Source organism: Euleptes europaea, chromosome 2 (assembly GCF_029931775.1).
Source record: "Euleptes europaea isolate rEulEur1 chromosome 2, rEulEur1.hap1, whole genome shotgun sequence".
Taxonomy (NCBI): Eukaryota; Metazoa; Chordata; class Lepidosauria; order Squamata; family Sphaerodactylidae; genus Euleptes; species Euleptes europaea.
The window spans coordinates 129120085-129133381 of NC_079313.1; the positions used below are offsets into that span (position 1 = coordinate 129120085).

General features: G+C 46.3%; 1 protein-coding gene across 1 annotated transcript in view; it reads left to right on the forward strand.

Moving 5' to 3' along the window:
- The window catches only part of CDH4 (cadherin 4), an 880207-nt gene that overhangs the window by 666322 nt on the left and 200588 nt on the right, over positions 1-13297 (forward strand). The window lies entirely within an intron of this gene.

The following is a 13297-nucleotide window of genomic DNA, read 5'->3' on the forward strand; positions in this document are numbered from 1 at the left end:
AGAGGCACCTGGTTGGCCACTGTGTGAACAGACTGCTGGACTTGATGGGCCTTGGTCTGATCCAGCGGGGCCTTTCTTATGTTCTTATGTAAGTTTTCTTACTCTCCCTTCCTCTTTATAATATGTATTACAACTTCCTGTTTGTCTTAATGTCATTATGTTGAGAGTTCTCCCAGCTCTAAGAATGGGAAAACTGCATCATGATGTCACATCACAGGGTGATGTGGGAAGTGGGAAGGGAATCTCCACACAGCGCTGCCATTTTAGTGGCAGCTAGGTGTTTCTTAGAATGTTGCTTACTCGTGTGCTTACTCAGGAGCTTGCTTCTTGAGTATCAGTAGCACTGCTATAAATGTGTGAGAGTATGAAACAACTCAACGATACCTCGAGAAATGGCATTTCTGAGGATGCACTATAAAAGTCTTGCTTTCTGCATGCCGGTGCAAGACTTGACTGCTTCTGATCAACTAGATTGACTCTTGTGCATCCAAGAGAATCCATGAAACCTCTGGTCTTCAGTACCAGCAGTTGGCATGAACACTACAGGACCTCTGAGCAAGATGGCTTTCCAAACAGACTAATGATGATGCTATAAAGTGTCCATGAAACTGTATAGGGTCAGGGCCATCGACATCATATCCTTAAGAGTGGTGCCAATTCCCCCAAGTTGTGTTTGGTACACATTTAACTCTGTTGACAGAGGCGGAAGGATAAGGAAAGTATATTACCTCCTTTGCGGGATGGAAGAAGAGATTTCCCCCAGGGTTAAAGGGGAATGTAAAGGAAAGTTATTTTATCTTCCTCGAACAAAAGCAATTATTTTCTCCAGTGATCCTGGCAAAATGTGAAGCGCAAAAAAGAAGAAGATTTTTTTTAAAGGAATATTTGATACATTGCTTCTGTGCGGCTTCATAACTGTCAATAATCTTTTGCTACTGCCAGGTCATTACAACTGAGGTATAATTGGGGTAGAAGGTCTCCGAGTAATGGCTTTGAAGGAGTCGTTAGGATTCTAGTATTAGAAATTCTCAGTCAAAAAGGAATAGGTTTTTGTCTCTCATAATGATGACTTTCAGCGACCCCGGACTATTTAATAACAAGTGTTTCGTTATTAAGTGTCCTGAGTTAAGACGAGAACTTTTCGGGGATGCTTCGAAACGGCTGCATGTAGCTCATTACGGCCTGTTCGTGGCGGGGGGGAAAGAAGTTGTCGAGTTTTTGTTCCACCGACTACTTAGGACTTCCTTTAATCAGAGATCTTGGGTTTGGCAGGTTTCTGCACAGGCGTGCAATCCAGGGGAAAAATTCATTTCATCATATCCAATAACACTGAGATCTATTTGTAAGATTGAGCAGTCTCTGAAGTCTCTCCCCCCCACCCCGATTTTCTGTCCCATCCTGAAAATGTATCATGGGAATGCAGCAAATATATGTTTGCAAGCGTAGGGATCATACAGCTCAATTCATCGGGGTGGGAGGGGGGAGGAGGCGGCTTACTATTAAAACAACTTAACACTATAAGCACAAGCCGTGAAAAAGCAGCCATTGGATATAAAGAGCATAAAAATTATCCATAAAATGGATGCAGACCATTAAAAAGCTGGCAAGAGAAAATCCCTAATTAAAAGCCCTGGGGGAAAAGGATGTGCTTTGGCCTGGTGCCTAAAAGAAAGTAAAGCAGGTGCCAGACGAGCATCAATGACCCAAAGAATCCATCGGCGCAGCCCCTCATAAGAACATACAAAAGGCCCTGCTGGATCAGACCAAGGCCCGTCAAGTCCAGCAGTCTGTTCACACAGAATTATCCTTATCTAATGATGCGGAAGGGGCTCCTCCACTCCAGATCTGTAAAGCATTCCCCAAAGCGGAAGGAAAGGAAACTTGGAAGCCAATGATATACATCCTGCAGGATACTGCACTGAACACTAGAATGATGTGAAAATCTTCAGGGCAGATAGGTATGGTTGCCAGCTCCTGGTTGGAAAATACCTGGAGATTTTTGGAGAGGAGCCTGAGGAGGACGGAGTTTGGAGAGGAGAGGGACTTCAATGCCATAGAGTCCAATTGCCAAAGCGGCCATTTTCTCCAGGCAAATTGATCTCTGTCACCTGGAGATCAGTTGTAATAGCAGGAGATCTCCAGCCACCCCCTGGAGGTTAGTACAGAAACAGGCTGATAACAATATGTAATGACAAAAGTATATTGAGTGTAACAACGTGCTACCAAGCCAATTGCATATATACAACAACGTATTTCTCAGTTCTGGGTGTATAACAATGTGCTAACAAGCCAACTGTATATGTACAACAATATTTTATCTTTGGCTCCAGAAGTGGCATTTGAAGGCGGGGTTGCCAGCCTCCAGGTACTAGCTGGAGATCTGCTATTACAACTGATCCCCAGCGGATAGAGATCAGTTCACCTGGAGGAAATGGCCTCTTTGGTAATTGGACTCTATGGCATTGGAGTCCCTCCCCAAACCCTGCTCTCCTCAGGCTCTGCCCCTAAAACCTCAAAGTATTTGCCAACCTGGAGCTGGCAACCCTATTTGAAGGTGAGATGTTCAGTAGGTAGAAATATCCTTGGGGTCCATAGAACTACATCAGTTTGTAGTAAGACCCTGAATTTCTGTTTTATGACGCTTGGACCTGTGGGAATCCGCCCAGTGAGATACCTAGACCAGCATGTTCAGATGCAGGTGTTTACATCATGTCCAAATCTGAACTTTCTTATTGTTGCCCTCCTACATCCATTTTTCTGTAGCCATTGAAATCCGATTTGGGGCAGACCTATATCATTCTATTTAATTCCTTTCCTTGTGATCAAGTTTTTCTTTCAACCTAATTGCACCACTTCAGGGTCACAAGTATGATATCATTATTTTTATTTGACCGTGTTCATCATCCATTTCTCTAATTAATGCTAACCTTCTTCTTTTTTTGCACCAAAGGGAAAATAAAGTAATTTTCAAATTCACTTGGTTGACCAGTAATAGGATTTGCTTTCAATAGGTCTGTTTGCAAAATCTTCCTGACGTATCTGTGTGGATAAGAGATTAGGCATTCGTTTTGTGATTTGGTAGATTCGTGTCTTGTAGCACTTAGAGACTAACAAGATTTTCAGAGTATATGCTTTCAAGAGTCAATGATCCCCTCATCAGATACAAGCTGGAATGGAGATCCCTGTGATTTGTGTCCTTGTAACACAAATTATGAAGTAGCTTAGGTTTACCAATCTCCAGGTGAGGGCTGGAGATCTCCTGGAATTACAACTGATCTCCAGAGATTAGCTCCGCTGGAGAAAATGGCTGCTTTGGAAGGTGGACTCTATACACTGCTAAGGTCCCTCCCCTTCCCGAACCATGCCCTCCTGAGGCTCCACCCCCCCCCCAAATCTCCAGGAATTTCCCAACACCGAGCTGGCAACCCTAAAAGCCAGCATAGTATAGTGGTTAAGAGAGGTGGAGTCTAATCTGGTGAACCAGGTTGTTTTCCCTACTCCTCCACATGAAGCCTACTGAGTGACCTTGGGCTAGTCACAGTTCTCCCAGAACTCTCTCAGCCCCACCTACTTCATAAGGTGTTTGTTGTTGGGAGAGGAAGGGAATGCAATTGTAAGGCCATTTGAGTCTGCTTAAAAAGGTAGAGAAAGTCAGCATATAAAAACCAACTCTTCTTCTTCTTCTTCTTCTTGCCTTTGTGTTGATTATGCATGCTGTTTCCGACCATCAGAGGTCACCGCGCTGTCCCCCTGCCTTTCCCTATGTTTTGCCCGTGTTTTCAGAGACCTGTTTTATCTCGAATATGAAAACACGGACAAAACACGGGGAAAGGCAGGGAGAGAGCGAGGCCACCTCTGATGGTCAGAAACGGCAAGCATAATCAAAACAAGGACCTGAAGTCATTGGTAGGGCTGTCAAAACAAAAAACAATTCGGTACAGTTCGGATTCGGCCGAATTTGGCCCTTGTGGGTTCGGTACGTGCCGAAGTCCGAACTCCCCCACTTCGGATCCGTTCAATTCGGCGGGAATTCAAAGTTCGGAAAAAAAATTCGCCGAATAAAGCCATTAAAAACACAACCGTGCCTTTCCGCGGCTCTGGGGGGGGCATTTTTGGGCTTAGAGGTCCCAAACTTTCAGCAGAGCTTCAAAGGACGTATATTGAAAGACTCCCCAAGTTTTGTAAAGATTGGGTCGGGGGGGCTGAGATATGGGCCCTGAAAGGGGTCCCCCCACCCTTAATGTGTATCTCTCAGCAGAGCTTGCCGCCCACGCACAAAGCTCCCGCCCGACAAACAGCTGATGAGAGCAAGGGCGGGGCAGGTGCTAAGAACTTTGCAAAGCAACACAACTGAAAAGCAACACCTTTGCAAACATGCAAAGGGCGGGGCAGGTGTGAAGAATTTTGCAAAACAATACAACTGCAAAGCAACACAAGAACGCAATGCAACACCTTTGCAACAGTGCAAAGCAACACCTGACACCTGGGAGTTTGCATACCATGGAAAGGGACAGAGGCAGCTAGCTATGCATAATGATCAGGAGGGGGTGGAATTTCTCCTTTTGCATTGGACTTGGGACCAGGCAGATGCATTCTTTAAGTCACCATTTGAAAACCAGTTTTGAGCAAGCATCAAAATAACCTAACTGATCTTATGAATGAGGAAAAACCTGAAGAATAAAAATGAAGCCCCCCCTCAAACCAGGGAGAGAGAGACTGGAGGGGGAACACACACCCCAGGCAGAACGGGCAAAAGCCCCCTTTGGCTTCCCCCTCCCACCCACAGAAACTGCTCCCTCCCCCCACACACACACAGACTCTGCTTTCCCCCCCACACACACACAGAAAAGAAAAAATATAGATTAAAGCCCCCAAAGGGGTCTTACTGTGGCTGTCTTCTGTTCCAGCAGGAGGGGCTGGGAGGCTGGGTAATCCAATATGATTCCATTTGTATCCAATGTAAGATCCATATGTATGCATCTCTCGAGGGTGATCCATTCATCCCAATAGGGAAAAGGGGAAAGCCCATATCTCGGGGGGCCCTGACCCAATGTTTACAAAACTTGGGTGGTCTCTTAAAAAGCCTTGACTGAAGCTCCGCTGAAAGTCTGGGGTCGGCACACCCAAAAATGCGCCCCCTGCAGCCACGGAAAGAGAAAAGGGGGGGAGCCGATATTTCAGCCCCCACTGAACCCATCTTTACAAAACTTGGGTGGTCTCTTAACAGGGATTCTCTGAAGCTATGATAAAAGTTTGGGGGCTGCACCCCCAAAAAAGCGCCCTCTGCAGCCACGAAAATGGAAAAGGGGGGAGAGGAAAAAGGGGTGGAGCCCATATCTCGGGGGGCCCTGACCCAATGTTTACAAAACTTGGGGGGTATCTTAAGAAGCCTTGTCTGATGCTCCGCTGAAAGTTTGGGGTCGGCACACCCAAAAATGCGCCCTCTGCAGCCATGGAAAGAAAAAGGGGGGGAGCCCATATCTCGGGACCCCCTGACCCAATGTTTACAAAACTTGGGTGGTCTCTTAAGAAAACCTGTCTGAATATCCCCTGAAAGTTTGGGGTCTGTACCCCAAAAAATGCACCCCCTGCAGCCACGGAAAGGAGCGAATGTGCACAAGCACCCCCTCACACACACATGAGGATTTCCCTCTCTCTCTCTCTTTCCCCGGCCGGCCGCACATCAGCTGATTCCTCCAGTACTCAATCCTGACTGATTGGCCAGAAGAAGACCCAGCTTGGCCACCGATTGGCCGGGGGAGGAGAATGCTGCTTACTGAAGGTTATGCTGCTTACTGACGGCCCCGAATTGGCCGAATTTATTCGCGAACTCCCGAACTCGCTGAATTCGGCCCCCCCGGTTGCCCGCCAGTTTTGAGTTCGGTTCCTCCCGAACTAAAAACCGCCGAATCAAGGGAAATTCGGCTGATTTTCAGTTCGGGCCGAACCGAATTGACAGCCCTAGTCATTGGAGGGGTGACGGCTAGGGAAACAGCCATGCATAAAAGATCTGGGTCAATGTGACTCCACCTTTTGTGCGAGCTGAAACACATAACTTGGGCATGTGACCGGGCAATTATTTGTTTGAAAGCATGTCTTCTGCTGACAAAATACTGTCAGTAGTTCTGCCAGAACCGCCTCTCACATTCAGATGTAGTTTTAAGAGTTGGCAGTTCCAGGCCTGAACTAGCATAGAATCAGCGCAGGAAATGTTGTGAAGCCCACATCAGGACATGTGAGGATTTTTTAAAAAGCCTTTCTGGTACATCTTGAGCAGTACAGGAAAAAAATCATTGCAGTCTATGGATTTTAATTAATTTCATAGACCAGTTGATAGTCTCTGGACTTAATTAAGTCCCAAGGCCATCAGCTTTTAATTAAGAACAGCTTTACTGAATCAGACCAGGGGCTGATCTAAACAAATACCCTCTTGCCAACAGTGGCTAGTTCTTTCGGAAGAAGTCCACTTCGAGACAGAATCATTCCATTCCACAAAATCCTGTTCCCTGCAGCAAAAGAATACTTACTTGGCAGTTGTTATAAGTAATTTAGACTGGGTAAATTTGGGCAAAGAATTCTCCTTCTGGGTACAGAATTGTCATTATCTAATGATGCGGAAGGGGCTCCTCCGCTCCAGATCTGTAAAGCATTTCCCAAAGCGGAAGGAAAGGAAACTTGGAAGCCAATGATATACAGCCTGCAGGATACTGTACTGAACACTACTATGATGTGAAAATATTCATTGCTGATAGGTAGGGTTGCCAGCTCCTGGTTGGGAAATACCTGGAGATTTTTGGAGAGGAGCCTGAGGAGGACTGAGTTTGGAGAGGAGAGGGACTTCAATGCCATAGAGTCCAATTGCCAAAGTGGCCATTTTCTTCAGGGGAACTGATTTCTATTGCCTTGAGATCAGTTGTAATAGTGGGAGATCTCCAGCCACCACCTGGAGGTTGACAAACCTTCAGATAGGGAGACTTGCAGGGCCGGGAACATGGGAGGAAGCCATCAGCAATGGTGTGATTTCACTTCCAGGAAAACCACAGAAGTGATATTATGGAACTGTAGGAATGGTCAGAAACTCTATCATAAATCCAGAAAACCCCAGAAGTGACATCATGGATCTATTGGAATGGCCAGAAACTCTTATCATAAATCTATAGAGTTTTCGGCAATTCTTAGAGAGGACAGGTTTTCTCAGGAGGTTACATCATACCATAGGCCCAACTGTCAACCCTTACAAGAGAAAAATCAGGTCCAGATGGAGATCAGGGGTTGAATTAGGGTTGTCAACCTCCAGGTACTAGCTGGAGATCTCCTGCTATTAGAACTGATCTCCAGCCGATAGAGATCAGTTCACCTGGAGAAAATGGCAACTTTGGCAATTGGTCTCTATGGCAATTGGTCTCTATGGTTTGGTCTCCCCAAACCCCGCCCTCCTCAGGCTCCACCCCAAAAACCTCCCGCCGGTGGCGAAGAGGGACCTGGCAACCCTAGGTTGAATAACAAGGATGCAGTTGAGAAGAGGTAGGTGAGAGCTAAATAAAGGTGAGGTAAAGAAATTCAGGAATGTCTTTGCTAGTAAGACTTGCAGAAAGCAGCTTGGTGAACAGAGGGGGTAGGCTGTATCAGGTTCAGGGAGCAGCAGGCATGAAGTCTAGGAGAAGGAAGCAAGGGGGCTGAGGAGATTTCAAAATCTTAGATGCAATTTTTCATTGTGTGTGAGTCTCCCTGTTTACTACTGATGGCCTACCTTTATCTAGGGTTGCCAAACTCCAGGTACTAGCTGGAGATCTCCTGTTATTACAACTGCTACTGTTAGGTGGATTGGTAATTGGTTGACCAACCGAACCCAAAGGGTGCTCATTAATGGCACAACTTCATCCTGGAGAGGAGTGACCAGTGGGGTGCCACAGGGGTCTGTCCTGGGAACGGTACTATTTAATATTTTTATAAATGACTTGGATGATGCGATAGAGGGAATGCTAATCAAATTTGCAGATGACAACAAGTTAGGAGGGGTAGTTAATACCCGGAGGACAGGGTCAGAGTTCAGAATGACCTTGATAGACTGGAGAGCTGGGCCATTAGTAATAAAATGGATTTCAGTAGGGAGAAGTGTAAGGTACTTCACCTAGGCAGAAACAACATAAGGCGCAGGTACAGGATGAAAGAGAGTTGGCTTGACAACAGTAGAATCATAGAGTTGGAAGGGACCACCAGGGCCATCAAGTCCAACCTCCTGCACAATGCAGGAAATTCACAACTATCTCCCCCCTCCACACCCCTAGTGACCAGAAGATGGCCAAAATGCCCTCCCTCTCATCATCTGCCTAAGGTCACAGAATCAGCATTGCTGACAGATGGCCATCTAACCTCTTCTTAAAAACCTTCAGGGAAGGAGAGCTTACCACCTCCCGAGGAAGCCTGTTCCACTAAGGAACCGCTCTAACTGGTAGAAAATTCTTCCTAATGTCTTTCTTAAATTGTGGTGCCCAAAAGTGAACACAGTACTCTAGTTGAGGTCTAACCAGAGCAGAGTAAAGCGATACCATCACTTCATGTCATCTGGACACTATGCTTCTGTTGATGCAGCCCAAGACTGCATTTGCCTTTTTAGTTACAGCATCACACTGCTGACTCATGTTCAGTGTTTGGTCTACTAAGACCCCAAGATCCTTTTCACACACACTGCTGCTCAAACAAGTCTCCCCCATCCTGTAATTATGCATTTGATTTTTCCTACCTAAATGAAGAACTTTACATTTGTCTTTGTTGAAGTGCATTTTATTATTTCTAGCCCATTTTTCCAGCCTGTCAAGATCATCCTGCATCTTGGCTCTGTCTCCTACCGTATTTGCTACCCCTCCCAATTTAGTATCATTTGCAAATTTAATAAGCATCCCCTCTATTCCTTCATCCAAATCATTTATAAAGATGTTGAACAACACCGGGCCCAGCACAGATCCCTGAGGAACTCCACTAGTCACTTCTCTCTCCAAGTGGACGAGGAACCATTAAATAGCACTCTTTGGGTACGATCTGTCAACCAGATGCAGATCCATCTAACAATAATAGGATCTAACCCACATTTTCCCAATTTGTCAACTAGAATACTATGTGGAACCTTATCAAAAGCCTTACTGAAATCTAGATAAACTATGTCTACAGCATTCCCCTGATCCAGCAAGGTACATCCAGTACATGTGAAAGAGATCTGGGAGTCTTAGTGGACCACAAACTGAACATGAGTCAGCAGTGTGATATGGCGGCTAAGAAGGCCAATGCAATTCTGGGCTGCATCAATAGGAGTATTGTGTCTAGATCAAGGGAAGTAATACTACCACTGTATTCTGCATTGGTCAGACCTTACTTGGAATACTGTGTCCAGTTTTGGGCTCCACAATCTAAGAAGGATGTTGACAAGTTGGAGCGTGTCCAGAGGAGGGTGACCAGAATGGTCAAAGGAGGAGAGACTTAGGGAATTGGGTTTTTTTAGTTTGGAGAAGAGGGGAGACATGATAGCCATGTTTAAATATTTGAAGGGATGTCATGTTGATGAGGGAACTAGCTTGTTCTCTGTTGCTCCAGAGTCTAGGACACGGAGTAATGGATCTAAACTAAGAGAAAAGCGATTCCACCTAAACATTAGGAAGAACTTCCTGATGGTGAGGGCTGTTTGATGGTGGAATTCGCTGCCTCGGAGGGTGGTGGAGTCCCCGTCTTTGGAGGTCTTTAAGCAGAGGCTGGATGGCCATCTGTTGGGAGTGCTTTGATTGTGGGATCCTGCATGGAGGGGGGAGGGTTGGGGTCACTGGGGATGTGGGGGGAGGTAGTTGTTAATTTCCTGCATTGGGCAGGGGGTTGGACTAGATGACCCCGGTGGTCCCTTCCAACTCTATGATTCTACAACTGATCTCCAGCCAATAGAGGTCAGTTCCCCTGAAGAAAATGGCCACTTTGGCCACTGGACTCTATGGCACTTAAGTCCCTCCCCTCCCCAAACCTCACCCTCCTCAGGCTCCAACCCAAAAACCTCCTGCCAGATGCAAAGAGGGACCTGGCAACCCTACCTGTACCCCATAAACCCAGTAAAGTATGCCAGACATGGGGTGTCAATGCAGGTAAGAGCCTAGGGAGCCTATCCACTGAGCCACTGAGGACCAGATCGAACAAACAAAACTAAAACACAAACAAAATCAGTCATCCTGCTGCCTGCCCCCTCCATAGGGTTGCCATCTCCAGGTTGGGAAATGCCTGGTGATTTTGGGGGTGGAGTCTGAGGAGGGCAGGGTTTGGGGAGGGGAGGAACTTCAATGCCATAGAGTCCAATTGCCAAAGCGGCCATTTTCTCCAGGGGAACTAATTTCTATTGTGAGGAAATCAGTTGTAATAGCAGGAGATCTCCAGCCACCACCTGGAGGTTGGCAACCCTATCTTCCTTCTTTGACATCACAGCAGTGCAGCCAACCATTGCCAGAGATTACATTACCATCACTTCAAATCCCAAGCAGAGGGGATGCCCCTGACCGAACTTTCTTGATTTGGGCTGGGAATGTTATATTCTTTCTTTCCTTTTTCTCCCCTCTTTCTTTCTCCTTCTTCCTTCCCTTTGTTTTTTTTAAAAAGACACCACTTGCTTTTTTTTTTAAAAAAAGCACATCTTCGTTTTTAATATTAAAAAGAATCATTTGTATGTCATGCTTTAAGGTTCTCTGATCTATGAACCCCTTGCCTGCATTTACTTCTTTGACGGGTGGTCTGTGAAGCAATTCCTATTTGTGCTAGATGCAGTTCTTCAATAATGTCATAGGTCAAAGGTCAGCCTGCCCTTGGGGAAAAAAAGTAATTCTCAGCTAGAATTAAAGTTATTATCTTCAAACTGAAATGGTGCTAGTTTCCTTCTTGCTCTATCTTCGGCTCAGAAAATGCCTCCATTCGGAGATAAAGCAGAGAGCAAAGCCGATAACTCAGCCTTTCAGATCTGTCTCTCCATCCCTCCCTCCCCTGCCCAAGTTTTAATTATATTTGATAGCTGTTGTTTGAAATCTCCAGGAGTGAAGTAATTTCTTTGCAGCATAAGCCTATCTGCTTGTCGCACACGCCAGGCCTGGATACATATGCATTTTGTTCATGGGGTTGTGCTCGAGCCAAAAGCAATTCAGCAAGTGCAAAGTCTAGTAATCTCACTTAAACCTGCAGCAGTGGTACACGCAGACTGAGTCCTGGCTGACACATCTGTTTTAATGGCTAATTTGTGTCAAGAGCTGAGCTGGCAAGGAAGAATTCCCCCTGCCAGAGGTGAAAGAGTCGCCAGCTGGGTGGGTTTGCTTTTACACATCTAGGCATCTCGGCTCACCGACCCAACTGTCTGAAGTCCCACAAGCTTTGATATGCACCACTAAGCACCTTCTGCTGAAATGAATGGGGCGGTTCGCGCCCAAGGAAAACCCACAGTTGCACTGGAGTATATGTAGGCTTGCCAACCTCCAGGTGAACATAAGAACCTCAGAAAGGCCCTGCTGGATCAGACCAAGGCCCATCAAGTCCAGCAGTCTGTTCACACAGTGGCCCAACCAGGTGCCTCTAGGAAGCCCACAAGGAAGACGACTGCAGCAGCATTATCCTGCCTGTGTTCTGCAGCACCTGAAGATCTCCTGCTGTTACAACTGATCTCCAGCTGATAGAGATCAGTTCCCCTGGAGAAAATGGCCTCTTTGGCAATTGGACTCTATGGCATTGAACTCCCTCCCCTCCCCAAACACTGTCCTCCTCAGGCTCCACCCCAAAAATCTCCAGGTATTTCCCAACTCAGAGCTGGCAACCCTACCTGGAGGAAATGGCTGATTTGGAGAGTGGACTCTGTGGCATTATACCCCACTGAGGTCCCTCTCCTTCCCAAACCCTGCCGTCCCCCGGCTCCGCCCCAGAAATCTCCACGTATTTCCCAACCCGGAGCTGGCAACTCTAATCACAGTCCTGATCCAAATTAGAGTTCTGAATGCTAGCTATTTAAAAGAAAATAGCAGTTGGAGCCCCATATATGAAACTTCTATCATCTTCTCTGGTTTGGCCTTAAGAGAAGAAAGAACACAGGAGCCTGTTTAGAGGCGCGAATCACCAGGATTTGCAGATGTTTGATTTGAAAATAACCAGCCAAACATTTAGCTGCAGGCTGCTAGTCCAATGTAAGGCAGGAGAAGCCAAAAAGTAGGGTTGCCAGGTCCCTCTTCGCCACCAGCAGGAGGTTTTTGGGGTGGAGCCTGAGGAGGGCGGGGTTTGGGGAGGGGAGGGACTTCAATGCCATAGAGTCTAATTGCCAAAGCGGCCATTTTCTCCAGGTGAACGGATCTCTATCAGCTGGAGATCAGTTGTAATAACAGGAGATATCCAGCTGGTACCTGGAGGTTGGCAACCCTAGGTGGGGGAGTGTGAGAGAGAGATCTGGGAGGCTTCATTCAACTCCAGGCAGCGTCTGTCTCCTTCCCTCTCCTCTCTCTCCGCATCTAAAACTACCTTTTATTTTAATGCAGACCCACAAACATTTTCCCCTCTTTTCAGCTGAGGAGGGGTCACTTCCCCCATGCCCCATGGGCTGCTTGACCACTACTATTAATGTCCATTGTGTGGTTTAGGCGGTCTACAGCTATTAAGCAACATTAGCGTTCCCTTTATCATGCAGGATAGACTGACCCGCTGTGGGAAGCAGAACCCAAGCCGCAATATTACAAACAATAATAATAATAATACACATTTAAGTACCCCAGAAGCAGGAAGCCATTTAACGGCAACGTCTAAAAAAGAGAGAAAGAAAAGAATGCAGAGAAATGCACTGAATACTTTTGCTTAGGTTTTCATATCTGAAAGTGCTGAAGAAATACAGTGAGCTGTGTTCCTTTTAAAAAAAAAATATTGTCCTGCTGCTCATTCATCAGAGGTACTGTGTCCAATAAAGGGAACAGAGGATGACATTTGAAAGTAACAAGTCACGGGGACCGGGCAGCATTTGAGAATGATTAAAGAGCTCCAAGATGAAATTGCTGAACTATTAAGTCAAATATGCAGCGTTTTACTAAAACCAACCTGCTTGCCAAAAGCTTGGAATGTGGCCAAGGTAACGCCAGTTTAGGCAAAAAAGGTGGGAGGGCAGGTGGGATCCAGGAAATTACAGGCCTGTCCACCTGAGCGCTGTCTCAGATAAAATGGTAGAAAGGATTATTAAGACTAGAATGGAATTTGGGGGGGGGAGCCTTGCTGAAGAGAGTGGGAGGGGTGAGCGGCATGGCTCCTTTCTCTGCTG